General features: G+C 53.7%; 1 protein-coding gene across 3 annotated transcripts in view; it reads left to right on the forward strand.

Moving 5' to 3' along the window:
* The window catches only part of CACNA2D2 (calcium voltage-gated channel auxiliary subunit alpha2delta 2), a 598918-nt gene that overhangs the window by 444800 nt on the left and 141361 nt on the right, over window positions 1-12757 (forward strand). The gene's annotated exons all lie outside the window — the stretch shown is intronic.

The raw sequence follows: 12757 nt of genomic DNA on the forward strand, positions 1-12757 counted from the left end.
TCTTTACTCTGTAGAGTGCTGATTCTGAAGGGCCCAGCGTTTTTCAAAGGAGCCAGAATGATTAGTCCCCATTAGAGACTGAACCCGAGCAGGATAGAGTCCCTGCTGGTGAGGGAAGCTGTGCCTGCCGTTCCCAGCAGAAGGGAGGGGAGGGAGCTGTCTTCAGCCGTGTTTGGAAAGCACTTGGCAGACTGTGGGTGCTTCTGCAGTCTCAGAACTACATAACAAGAAGGAAGGAGGCAGCTCAGAGGAAGCCTGGTCCCCTGATTAGTGCACTTGCCCAGGACATAGGTTCATGTCCCTGCTCTACCACAGATTTCTAGTGTCACCTTGTGCCAGTCTCTCTGGGCCTCAGTTCCCCATCTGTACAATGCGGATAACAGCCTTGCCCTGCCTCCCAGGTGGGTGTGAGGATTAATGCATTAAAGCCTATGAGGTGCTCCACAATGAGTGCCATGGAAGTACCTTTGATTTTCCCTGACTGCCTTGTACATATGTAGCTGCAATCATGTGTCTCCAACCTGCTGTTTCATAGCATCCTCCTAGGGGTCCTTGGGCATGAGAGCCTATAGAAGGAAGCTGAGCTATGCTGGATCACGCCTCTCTGGGGACAGCCAGGTTTCTGGTGCTGCTCTCTGCACAGAGCAGCGTGATACAGCAGTCAGGAAGGGGGACGGTTCGCAGGCCAATGTGTGTAAATCCTCCGTGGGCCCCAGGCTTCCCTGACATAATGGCTGGAGCAACTCCAGGCTTAGGGCCCAGCTCGGCAAAGCACGTAAGCACATGCTTAACATTAAGCACCTGCTGAAGTCCCAAAGGGAAGCTGTCGGCAGCACACAGCTGCAGCAGAGCTTAAGCGAGATGGATCAGTGTGGCTCAGCCTGACTCCTGATGGACAGGTGGCCATATTACCGCCCCCCCCTCCCAGCACAACCTTCCCCCTCAGCAGAAGAGTCACAGGCTGTCCGGATGCTGGAGGCATTCACCCCTCACGGGGGTGCCCCCAGGCCCAGTCTGAGGTGAGCCGGCTGCATGGAGGGAGTTTCCAGGGCTTTGACTATGGCTTCTGTAGGGAGAGACAGAGGACACAGTTCTCTGAAGCTGACAAAAAACCAGCTGCTGTATCAGAGACTGGGCCAGGAACCTCCAGAGCTAAGCACCGGAGCAACTGCAGCTGTGGTGGCCCTGGAGGTGGCCCTGGAGGAACACACTCTGGGCAGTGGGTTACACATGTGCTAGGATGTCAGGATGCTTTTTCATTGGCATCATTTGTCCTGGTGCCGTGTAGGACTGCCATCCCCAACCAGCAGCCTTTTTCCCTGGGGCAGCACTGCAGCCTGACGAGGAGGAGGACCTGTGAGTGGATGGCTGAAGGGACACAAGGGGGCCCATTGTTTAGTCTGAGTGCAGAGGAATGAACTATGCTGTGTGTGCATGCATGCTTGCATGCAACCCCGGCTAGCATGGTGCTGCTGTTTGTCTCCCTCTAATGGCTCACAGAGGCTGGTGAGTCTGCTGCTGCCTCTGTGCTAATGCAGCTGCTTCTTCAGCTCAAGCTGCCGGGCGCATGCATTTACATCTGGAGGTCTTACGTTCAGTCCCAGCAGCTGATCCGATTAGGGGGCGCCATTACACGTGCAAACAGCTTTATTCATTCTGGGCCACATCCTGCCCTCCCAATCTCACACTGAGTGATATCGCCCCAGAATCTGGCCCCAAATGAAACCGATGGAACTCTTCCAGGTATGCGAGTGAGGGTGGCACGATCTGGCTTAAGAATGGCTTAAGCTAAGCTATAAAAGTCGCTTATTTCAGAAGGAAACCGAGAGTAAATCTGATTGCTCCTGGGAGAGCCCCTGGATGACACCGCAGATGAGTACTTGTGGGGTAGATTACGCTTATGAGCCAACCTCCAGCACAGGCAATCTGCCTTGGGCAGCGGGCAGATCATGAAAGAAGGCACCATTCTCGTAGGCACAGAGGAACACCCAGGAACAACCTGCAGGTCAGTGCTACCAAAGGACCATAGCTTGGGAACACAGCTGCTCCTCTCTGTCGATAGGCCAGGCCCCCAGGCTTTCCCCAGCGTCTTTCATTCATTTGTGCCTCATCTTTCCAGCAGGCACCTGCTATTTGTAGAGCCAGCATGAGCAGGAGATCTGCTGGTTCATTGCGAGCGCTGGAAATGGCAGGAAGTGGGTTTAACCTCTCGGAGAGGGCAGATTAGCCTCTCCCCCACGCCAGCCCTATGGACTCTTGGATGTATCCACAGACCTTCTTCTGAAAGAGCAAGGAGAGGACCCCAGGAAGTGGAGTCAGAGTCACAGGAAGGCGACCTTCCATGGGCAAGCTCACTTCGGGCCTATTCCCTTTCTGCAACACCAATAACATTTGGGGGAGACGGGCCTGCAGATTCTCAGAACGCTGCCTTTTGCTCCCCTCTCATGTGAAGGGACCAGACCCTCCCTCCAAGCTAACTGACCTCCAGCCAACTGACCTCCAGCCGAGTCTGGGAGGCATGTTCTCTTTGTGGTGGCTGATCACACTGCCCTAGTGCTGACCCCTCAGCCAGCTGAGATCCAGAGGGGTGCAACAGGGCTCCTAAGGAGTCAGCACCTGAGAGGAGGAGACACCCATAGCCAGCAGGCAGCGTCTCCTTGCTGTCCTGGAGGTGTCTTGGCAGCCTCCAGAGCCCTGCTCCTTCTCAGGAGGAGAGTCAGCATCAGGGCTCGTCCAGGGTCACTGCCCTGGGGAGCAGAGGATGGCGAGGGCGGCCATTGGTGCTTACGAGCCGGTGCTGTGCAGAGAGCGACAGGACCATTCTGCCGCTGTCAACCTGCCTGCCTTAGCAAGGAGATGATATTTTCCAGCAGGTGGGGCAGGGTGATTGCCCTCTGCTTGTCCTTGCTGTGTCACAACTTGTCCCCGAAATGCCTGGGGATGGGGAGGGAAGGCGCTGGGCGTTTGTGCCTCAGTGAGTAGTGTAAGAAGGGGAACCAATGCACAGGAGAGCTGTCATCCCCCTCGGCTCCCCCACATCCCTTTCACACCTGCAGGGGTCAGTCGCTGCCTTTCCTCTTTCCACCCCACCCCAGTTACGTCAGCTGAGGCCAGCTGGAGGGTGAGTGGTTTGTTCTCTTGCCTGTGCTAGTGAGACGCCATAATTGGCACAATGCCATGGGGAGAGCAGGGGCTGTCCTTAGAGCTGGACTGTGCTCGCTGCCTCCAGTGCAGGCTGGAGCATCTGCAGCGATAAATAAGCTGCACGCTTAATGAGCCTTCGTCACCAGGGGATGCTCCAGCCTGGGAGCAAGGCAAGTGCCATCTTAGAGCTGCTCGTGGGCGCCAACCTATTCCTAGGGCTGGATTTAAGTTTCTTTCGAGGGGTCGGGGTAATGTTCAGCATTCGTGAAAGTCAGAGACTCACGTTACTAGCTAGAGCCAAGATGGCAGAGGCCAGCACTGGGCGAGCTTCATCTTTGCCAGAGCCCCTGTCCTGACCTGCAGCTCCTGCTAGTCCAGCCTTGGGCTCCCCCTCGCCACCCAGCTCTGCCAGTGCCCCTCAATCCTGACTTCCAGTCCTGCCGGCCCCTGCCCCCCACTGCTTTCCCAGTGTACCTCAGGCTTGGCCTGCAGCCCACCCAGCTAATCCTGTGTGCACTGTGCCCTCAGCGCATGCTAAGCCGTGTCCAGATATTGCCATGGGTTGGGGGTGATTTCTGCATTTCTGCTGCTGTGCTCCTATCCCAACCTCTGCCTCGCGATCGCTGTTTGTTAGTTGCAGCCCTGGCCCCCTCCATCAGCTTCATTAGCTTATTAATTTTCTCTTCACTGGACGTGTGGCATGTTTTAGAGGCAGCCAGGAAACAGCCATGATTGGCTGGTTGTAACAGAGAGCTGGGGAATTAACATGTCCTTCTTGAGTTGGGCTGGGAGTGGCTTCCACTTGTATTTTCCTAGCGGTCTCTGGCTTGTGTTGCCACGTCTATTCCTTTACAAAGGCAGAGTGCCCCCATCATATCCTGGACCTGGTTCTTAGCTCCACCTCTGGGCTGGCTTCCTTTGTTTCAGCTGCTCAGAAAAGGAGCTTTTAAATCCCCTTCCTAGCTGAATTCTTTGTAGACCTACACCAAACCCAGTGCTTCATTGGCCATGGGATTAAGGGATCAAGATGACCATGCAGTGCTGCATCTGTTGGCCCAGGACACTGGCTTTGTAATGCAGCATGCTGCCACCAGTGAGGCAAATGGTGCTGCTTCCTTTCCGGAGACAGTGCTGCACTAGCTTTCTGGTTCCCCTTTCTGCGCTTGGCTGGGATAAGCAGCCAAGGACCTGATATCAGGCCTGCTTCAAGTGTCTCAAGTGCATGAGTGATTGCAGCTGCAATCAAAGGGAGCCTTCAGGTGAAGATCTGTGCATTGAGGGGAACAACAGCCAAGCCTGCGTTATCTGGAGTTCTGTTTATATCTCCCCTCCTGGCAGCCTTCCTCGATGCCAGAGTGACATGGTTAGGAGCAAGGACAAAACCTTGGAAATCAGATGAGCATCTTATCCCCTGGGCTTGTGATAATCATCAGGCCCGAGCCCCAGCCAGAGCGTGTCCTTGTGCTTTGCCGCGCTGTCAGATGGGTCTGCGGCACCAGCCAGGCCTGGCAGAAAGCTAACTCTCAACCAGTTGGCGTTTGCAAATGTAAGCGGGGGAATAGTCCCGCTATTGTGGGGAACTTTCCTGGCTTCTGCACTACCCCGGTGAAGTGGGCTAGTGAAAGGATCTGAGTCCTCGCTCTCACTTCCTTTACCCAGTGGCCTCCCTGTCCTTGAGGACTGCCCTTACACTCTCCTATCTGGCAGAATCCTCATAACCCCAACAAGGCTGGGCCCAGGATTCTTGGTGGGGTCAACCCCCAAAGCTGCTGTGGTCACCTAGGACAGGGGCTAGAGTGTCCCCACTCTGGGGTACTCTCTCTGCACTGGGCACTTCTCTGACCCATTGACCATTACATACAAGTTAAAGCAAATACACGTTATTTAATCAACAATTAATTTTAAAAAGAATAAGGGAAAATGGGAAAGGTAAAAGGAAACACATCACCCTGCTCTGTGACAGGGAACATCACAAACAGTGTCTCTGGAATGTCAGGGCCGTTCACAGTCTGTTCCTTGTAAGTCCCAGGCCTTCGTCTCAGGCCCTGGCTGTGCTGCAGGGACGCTGTGGGTTGGACACTTGCTCTGGTGGTGGCCACACGCTCTCAGGCTCTAATGGTGGGACCCTTCTTCCCAGTGTCGCCCCCGCCCTGTCAGGATTATGATCCAAGCCTGGCCTGCAGAGCCTCTTGGCTGAGGCGTCTCCCGGTGCTGGGCCCGCTGCCCAGGGTCCCCCTCGGTCTCCCCAGCTGCTCACCGCACCCAGCTCCAGACTGCTCCAGCTCCACCCCTCGGTCTCTGCACTGCTGCTGCTGCTCTGCCTCCAGCTCCCTGGGCTGCTTCTCTGGCCCCTCTGCCTCTGGTTGCTGCAGCTCTGCTCCCAGGACAGGTCTGCTCTGCAGGCTGCTTCTGTGACTCTGCTCCCAGCACTGACCTGCTTCCTGGGCTGCTTTTCTGGCCCCTCTGGCTCTGGCTGCTGCAGCTCTCCTCCCAGGGCAAGTCTGCTCTCTCTGGGCTGTGCCTCTGGCTTTGGGGCTGCAACTCTGCTCCCAGGACAGGGTCTGCTCTCTCTGGGCCGCTTTTCTGGTCCCTCTGGATCTGGCATGGCTCTGCTCCCCAGCTTAGCTCGGGCCCCTGCTTTCTCCTTAGCTTGGCCCCACTCTGTCTGACCCAGGCAATTCCAGCTCACACAGAGGACGGGACCTCCTTGGCCTCCTGACTCCCTGATTAGCCTGCCCGCCCTGTCATTCACGCTGACCTGGAGCATTGGCTTCTCCCCATTGTTCCTGGGGACTATCAGTCTCAGGGTCCTGATTTCCCATAGACCCGTTCCCTTTTAGTACTGGGAGCTAGCCAACCAAAATACCCCCACGGAACATTAGTAAGGGGGCAACAGTCCCCTTACACAAAGCAGGCACTCCAGTTTCTCGAGGCATGTTGGAGCAGGGGAGGAATGATGGAGGAGACAGGCTTCAAACGCCAGCCAAATTGCCCTGGAAGCCGTTCTCCGTGTCACACTGCAGATTGCCCAGCAGCAAATGGTGTGCACCACTAGAGTAGTGGGGAAAGCAGTGCTGCCTGCTCCGGTCTGCGAAGGGTCAGCTGGAAAGCTTCACAAGGGTCTGCTACCGAACAGCTCAGTGCTGCGCCACCATGGCTGCAGCCTGCCTCACTCCCCTGCCACGCCCTTCTCTCTGCTTCCCTCTGCCACTGAGCAAGATGCACACGAGGAACGTGGCTCCGGTATGCTATCTGTGAGGTTAGGGGCCCACTGGGAGCTTCTCTTTAATACGTCTGTGGGCCGGATTCATTCCTGGTGTAACTTCATCTCAGTCAGTAATCTATTTGGCTGATGCATCCAGTGGTGTCAATGGGCCACGCCCGGAACTCAGCGTCAAAGGTCAGCGCGGATGGCTCTCTCTCTGGATGGAATGAGAGCTTTGGCCTCGCAAATCCCAGGACGTCATGGCCATGCCGGCAAGGAGGAGGAGGTTGAGTTCTTCTGGCACTTGCAGGGCTCTTCTGGTTTTTTTTTTCAGACAGAGAAGCTCCAAGCTGGATAACTCAGGCCAGGGCTACACTGCAGACGTGTCAGTCAGGAGCATGACGAGGTGTCACCCTGACTGACAGAGCCTTGTCAGCAGGAACCTTAAGTGCAGAAACAGCTATATTGGCAATGCTGCGCTTTTACCAGGATAGCTTATTTCGCTGGGGGCAGCGTTTGCCTGAACTATGCTGGCAAAAGAGCTCCTTGTGTAGACATGACCTCAGCGCACTGGCTGGGGTAATTAGAGCCATGGGTGCCGAAGGGAGGAGCAGTTCACCAGGGAGCAGCAGGTGCTGCTGTGGGTGCAAAGTTCAAGCTTACAGGGGCACACTCAAGTACTCTAGGCCCAAAACTGAGGTCTTGCAAAAACCAAGATTCAGTTAAAATGGCTTTTTATTTTTTTTGAGATGTAGCCTTCCCCCACCATTGCACGCCAGATGGGAGCAAGGCTTGGAAACTGACTAGTGACACTCATGAAATTGACCAGCCTATTCCTTGTCCCAAGCTGCGTGAAATGCCCAGAGCAACCAATCAGCAGGCGTGGTAAAAAGAAAATGGGAAATCAAAGCAGTTTTCAGCTGGAATAGCCTTCTGCGCTGGTTATAATGTGGGAGGGAATCAGGAGCAGGGGTTGTAGTAGGAAGAAAGCCTGAGACATAAGCCCTTGTATCAGAGGCGTGGTATGAGGTAGGGCCTGCTCACAGAATTCAGCAAGAACAGAATTCTGATATTGTAGAAATACACTTTCCTAAGAAATGCTAGTCACAGAGTACCCACGCAAACACTTCCCGATATCAAGTGGTACAAGAACATCCCAATACCAAGGATGGTACAAAAACATTCCCCAAGGATAACAGAAACACACTAGCCACTTCTAAAAGATACGGTCAGGATGACGGTATGTAATAGAGATGTTTTGACTGAACCAACATGTACAAGGTGATGGGTGATAACTAGCGCCTTCAGGGGGTAGTAACTAACTATGTCAAAGGAGCAGTACGAACTTGTTAGTATTGGGGTATAAAGATGTATCTCAGAGGGATTATCTTTGTCTGGCCTTAGGGAGGAAAGTCCCGCCATTCACTGAGCTAGTCCATTGTATACATTGCATACATGTATTAGTGATCCGGTAGAGCCTGTGAGATACTAGTATCATGCTTTGTCGACAATAAACCTGGCTGGGTGCCTTAGTCCCTTAATGGATCTTGTGGTCATTGGGTGGTTCACTCAAGATCTGCCATGCCAGCTGTCTGGGAGGGAGGAAGGCACAGTTTGGACCTGAGCTGATCCCCAGTGGGAGCTGATTGCTTGTTCTGGGGAGAAGGCACCAACAGCCCTAGGAGCAAGAGCAGTGTGCTGACCTTGTACCTGACAGAGCAGATGGCCAGCCCCTGTCTGATGAGGAGGAAGACCCCAGGCGCACTGGCCAGCTTTTGGACCTCGATGAGCACAGGGAGCCTACGGCCTTACTGCCAGAAGACAGCAGTCTCTCTCCAGTCCGTAGAGAAGGAGCCTCATGTCCTGGAGGCACTGGTCAAAGGGGGCTGCCAGGAATCCCAGCCAGAGAGGTTAGGGAGGGCAGGGGACTGCTTCTACCTGGTGCAGCTGCCAGCTGTGTCTGATGACTGTCACAGTGCCAGATGGTGGCACTTGGAGCCGGTGCCTGCTGGCAGGACTGAGCCCAGTGGAATCAGAGTCAGACTGGACTCTGGAAGGGCAGTAGTTCGGGAAGGCAAGGAAGGGGCTCCCTGTGTGCCAGGCTGGATTGGAAACTGGAGGAAGTACTTGTCTCTAGCTGGGTATCGAGGGGGCCAGATTTAAGTGTCGAGGAGACCAGAAGATCCCGTTCCAGGGCATTGGAGTGAACAGAGGTCCAGGAAATGGCATCGTAGCAGAAGAGGGGAAGTGGTCCTGAGGAATTAAGGGCCCAGGATCAGTGTAGAATGTAGAGTGGGCGTGGCTCCCCTCTCTCCCAGCCAATCAGCAGGAGCTCTCTGGAGGAAGTTGCTATATAGCCTGTCTCCACGGGGCTGAGCTCCAGAAAGGGTTTGGACTGGCAGCTATGTGTGGGGCAGACTGGCACAGAGGAGGAGCTCGATGTGGGGCAGAAGAACCAGGGCTGTGGATGAACTTTTTTCTTATGGACTTTATTCCGGGGACTCACTGGGGATTGTTTGAACCTTTTCTGTTGTTAAACCTGCCCCGGGTGGGGTGCCACTAGTCCCAAGAATGTGGGGAGTGCTTATGGGGCCGACAGGAGGGCGCTTACGGGGGTAGGATGGTTGCAGGGTGACCCCTGGCCACAAGCTGATGCTCAGTAAGCAGCCACCCCAGTACGCTGCCCATGGACATTTCCTATGCAGTCTGGACTCTTCCCAGGCATGCATCTTCCTGCTGGAATGCCAATGTCTGGGGCTGCCTGGGCAGAGAGTGAAACCCTGGAATAGAGCTGGAGCAGCCTTCTGTGTGGAGCTGTTACTCCTGGATTCCTCCTCTCCACCCTCTGCCTGCAGGATCCATCCAGGGACCTTTCAGGCATGTATGCCTGAGTTCCAAGAGTGCACCGCTTATGCATATGGGGAAAGGGATCCTGTGTGGGGCCTCAGAAGCCTGTCTCTTGGCATCCAGACCGGATCAGACCTGTGCTCCTTCAGTAACCCGCACCAGATGCTTCAGAGGAAGATGTGAGACAATCTCCCCTCCACCCCCAGTGAGTCTCCATGCCCTCCACTAGGCAGAAACTGGCTTACACCCTACCCCTGGTTCTGCCCTCGTCTCTGATGATGTTGTATGACCTAGCCCTGCAGGCCACGGGTCATCCAGTCTGCAAGTAAAGCCATGGTCAAGGGGAGAATTTCAGAGGCACAAAGGGGAGTTAGGCACCCAATTGTCAATGAGATCCAGATGCTAAACTGCTCTTTGGGCCTTTGAAAACCTGCCCCAAGGTTGCAGCATCTTCCTGGTAGGGGCTGCTGCATTTGGGCAAGGAGGGAATTCCGCTAGCATGTGGAGAATTGACACGTAGAGCCCAAAGCAATGACTGCTGCTGTCTGGCGGTGGGGTGAGGACATACATGCTGCTTTCCTGCTACCTGGTATCGACAGGGCACTGCTGGCTGGGCTGGGATTGTCATTGACATTAGCTGGGAGGAAGCTCACACTTCTGAGAATGGCAGGAGACAATATGGGGAATGTCAGGTTGCCAGTGTCCCAGTTGAGCAGTGGTTTGGGTACTGCCATGAAGGATTCGATCAATGCTCTGAAAAACAGTGTTAAGAGGGAAGCTCTGACAATGGTAAACTAGACTGCGTTCACTTGAGAGGTCGAACTGTAGTGAGGCAGGAAGGCCGGCACATAGGGCTGCCAGGACTGTTCCATTTGTGAAAGCCGTTGTGTTTGAAAGGAGGAGAAAAATTGATACTGATGTGAAATATCTCTTTTTGAAAGCAAAAGCCCCAGCTAGCAAAGGGACCGGAGCCAAGACTATTCATCTCCGCAAGGAAGGGAAGAAATCAAGGCCGACAGGAATTCCTCGAGCATCACTGTTCACGAGGAATGTATCAAAGGATAGGATACCCCAGTGATGGGCACAGTAGAGAACCCCCAGGGGAGCTACAGGACACTTCTGAATATCTAGCCAAAAAGACCTTGTTAGTGGGGAAAAAAACCTTTATTTTTTTGAGCAAAATCTAAATGTTTTTAGCTTTTAATTTCCATTGAAATTTTCAGGTGTTTTCAACAAAATAATGTTCCCTTTTGGGGGGATTTTCCCCTCTTCCTTCCTTTCCCCACCCCCTTTTCCAATTGGAAAACAGAGAGAAGAAGAAGAAAAAACAAAAACTGGGAAATATTCAGTTTTCATTTTGCTGAAAAAGCCACATATATCGAACAAAGTGAAGAATGTTCCTTTAGTTGCAGATTTGTTGTGGGAAATGGACAGTTTTTTTCTACTAGTTCTGTATGTCAGCCAGGAGCTTGCATCTCTTTCCCCCGTGTCCCCTGGGGCAGATCTTCCTTCCACATGCTAACATGCTCTTCCCAAGCCATGCAGCGGATCAAACTGGCAGCTCTGCTGAAGCAGCTAGCAGCGTCCAGGGTGGATCTCTCTTCCAATCACTTCTCTTATCGTTTTCCCCAGGATGATCTCTGCTACCGCAATCAGCCTGTCTCATATGGGCTCAGAGATCTGTACTTCAGTCTGGGAACAGGCAGAATGGGACAGGCATCAAGCTGCTTTTCGAGGAGAATTCGCTCCTCTCCAGACAGCTCAGGAGCACATCTGGGTTCTCTTTCCTTTAGCTGGTATTTAAGCGTGGCTGTGGTAGTTTCGTTGAAGGGGGTGCAGAATCTGATGAAGAGGTGGGCCCAGCCCCTTCTACACACCAGCTCCTCACCTCAGTCCCTGGAAAAATCATGGAGCAGGTCCTCAAGGAAACCATTTTGAAGCACTTGGAGGAGAGGAAGGTGATCAGGAACAGTCAACATGGATTCACCAAGGGCAAGTCATGCCTGACCAACCTGATTGCCTTCTATGATGAGATAACTGGCTCTGTGGATATGGGGAAAGTGGTGGATGTGATATACCTTGACTAGCAAAGCTTTTGATACGGTCTCCCACAGTATTCTTGCCAGCAAGTTAAACAAGTATGGATTGGATGAATGGACTGTAACAGGTATCAGCAACCTTTGGCACGCAGCCCATCAGGGAAATCCACTGGCGGGCCGGGACGGTTTGTTTACCTGCAGCATCTGCAGGTTCAGCCAATCGCAGCTCCCACTGGCCACAGTTCGCCGTTCCAAGCCAATGGGGGCTGCGGGAAGCGGCGGCCAGCATGTCCCTCGTCCCGCTCTGCTTCCTTGCCCCTTGCTGGCCATTGTGCTGAGATCTGCATCCCTACATGCCACAGGGTGTTGCTCAGCTCTCAGGCCTGCATCTCGGCTCTGATCTTCCCCTGTCCCTGCATGCATGGAGTTCTCCAGAGACCCCTGCATTGGGCCAGCAAGACATCGGAGCCCAGCCCCGCGCTGCTGCTCCGAAAGGAGAATTTTTGCCTCTTCACAGGTTAAATCTCCTTCTAAACAACAACAGGTCCCTTCGTTCAGTTTCCTTGCCAAGGATACAGCAGAATGCCTCGGCAAGGGAGAGGGAAGTGGAGTGTGAAAGAGAGCCAGTGTGTTCCAGCTCCAGCAGTGGGGAATTTACTGTCTCTCCACCATAATTAAATATTGTTTGCATTGCTTATTGACAGAGCGCTAAGCCACACTCAGTTTTAATTTGTTCTTTGATAGTCGCCTTTTGCTGCTAATTGATTTTCAGGGTGGTTTTTATTTTTTGTCTGATTTAATACCTGCGGTGCCACTGAAAACAGAGAGGCAAGGTGACACGGAGCTGAGGAGCGAGCCAGGAACTGGCTTGTCCTCGCACACAGCCAGCTTCCCTCTTCATCTCCACCTGCACGAGTTGATACACAAAGCTCCAAGCTCGTCTCTGGGGAACAGGAGAAGCTGGAGGGATCTGATAGCTGCTCCATCGCCACTGCGGGGATGGAGGAGAAATTGGCATTAGGTAGCTCACAGTTACTCCAGTCTCAGCCTCTTCCAGCAAGGGTACACTGTAGGAAATAGCACAGGAGCGTTGGCTGTGCGGGGAGCGCCCAGCTATGCCTGCCCTGACTTCTCCCAGTAGGAGGTGCTGTAGGAATGGGAGAGGAACTTAGACTGTAGGGAGCTGCCAGCCACTCCATTCCCAGTAGGAGGCACTTTGGGGGATAATGTTCTCCCAGCTTCTCCCAGCAGAGGGCACTGTAAGGAATGGGATGTGGGCTGAGTCACTGCAGAAAATTATGCCGGTTGACTGTGTCTGGGGAACTTGTTCCTGGCGTTCCTCAGACACCAGCGGCCATGGTAATATGAAGTGTTGTGATGTTGATAGTGCCTTCCATCTCAGAGGAGCCCAAGGCTCTTTACGAACGCGGTGCATGCAGCCTGACTGAAATGCTGACGCTTCTGGGGTGACAGGGAAACAAAGGTCACAGAGCGCAATGGCTGGGGGGAGGGGAAGGGAAAT

Source organism: Lepidochelys olivacea, assembly GCF_965140295.1.
Source record: "Lepidochelys olivacea isolate rLepOli2 genome assembly, chromosome: 7".
NCBI lineage: Eukaryota > Metazoa > Chordata > Testudines > Cheloniidae > Lepidochelys > Lepidochelys olivacea.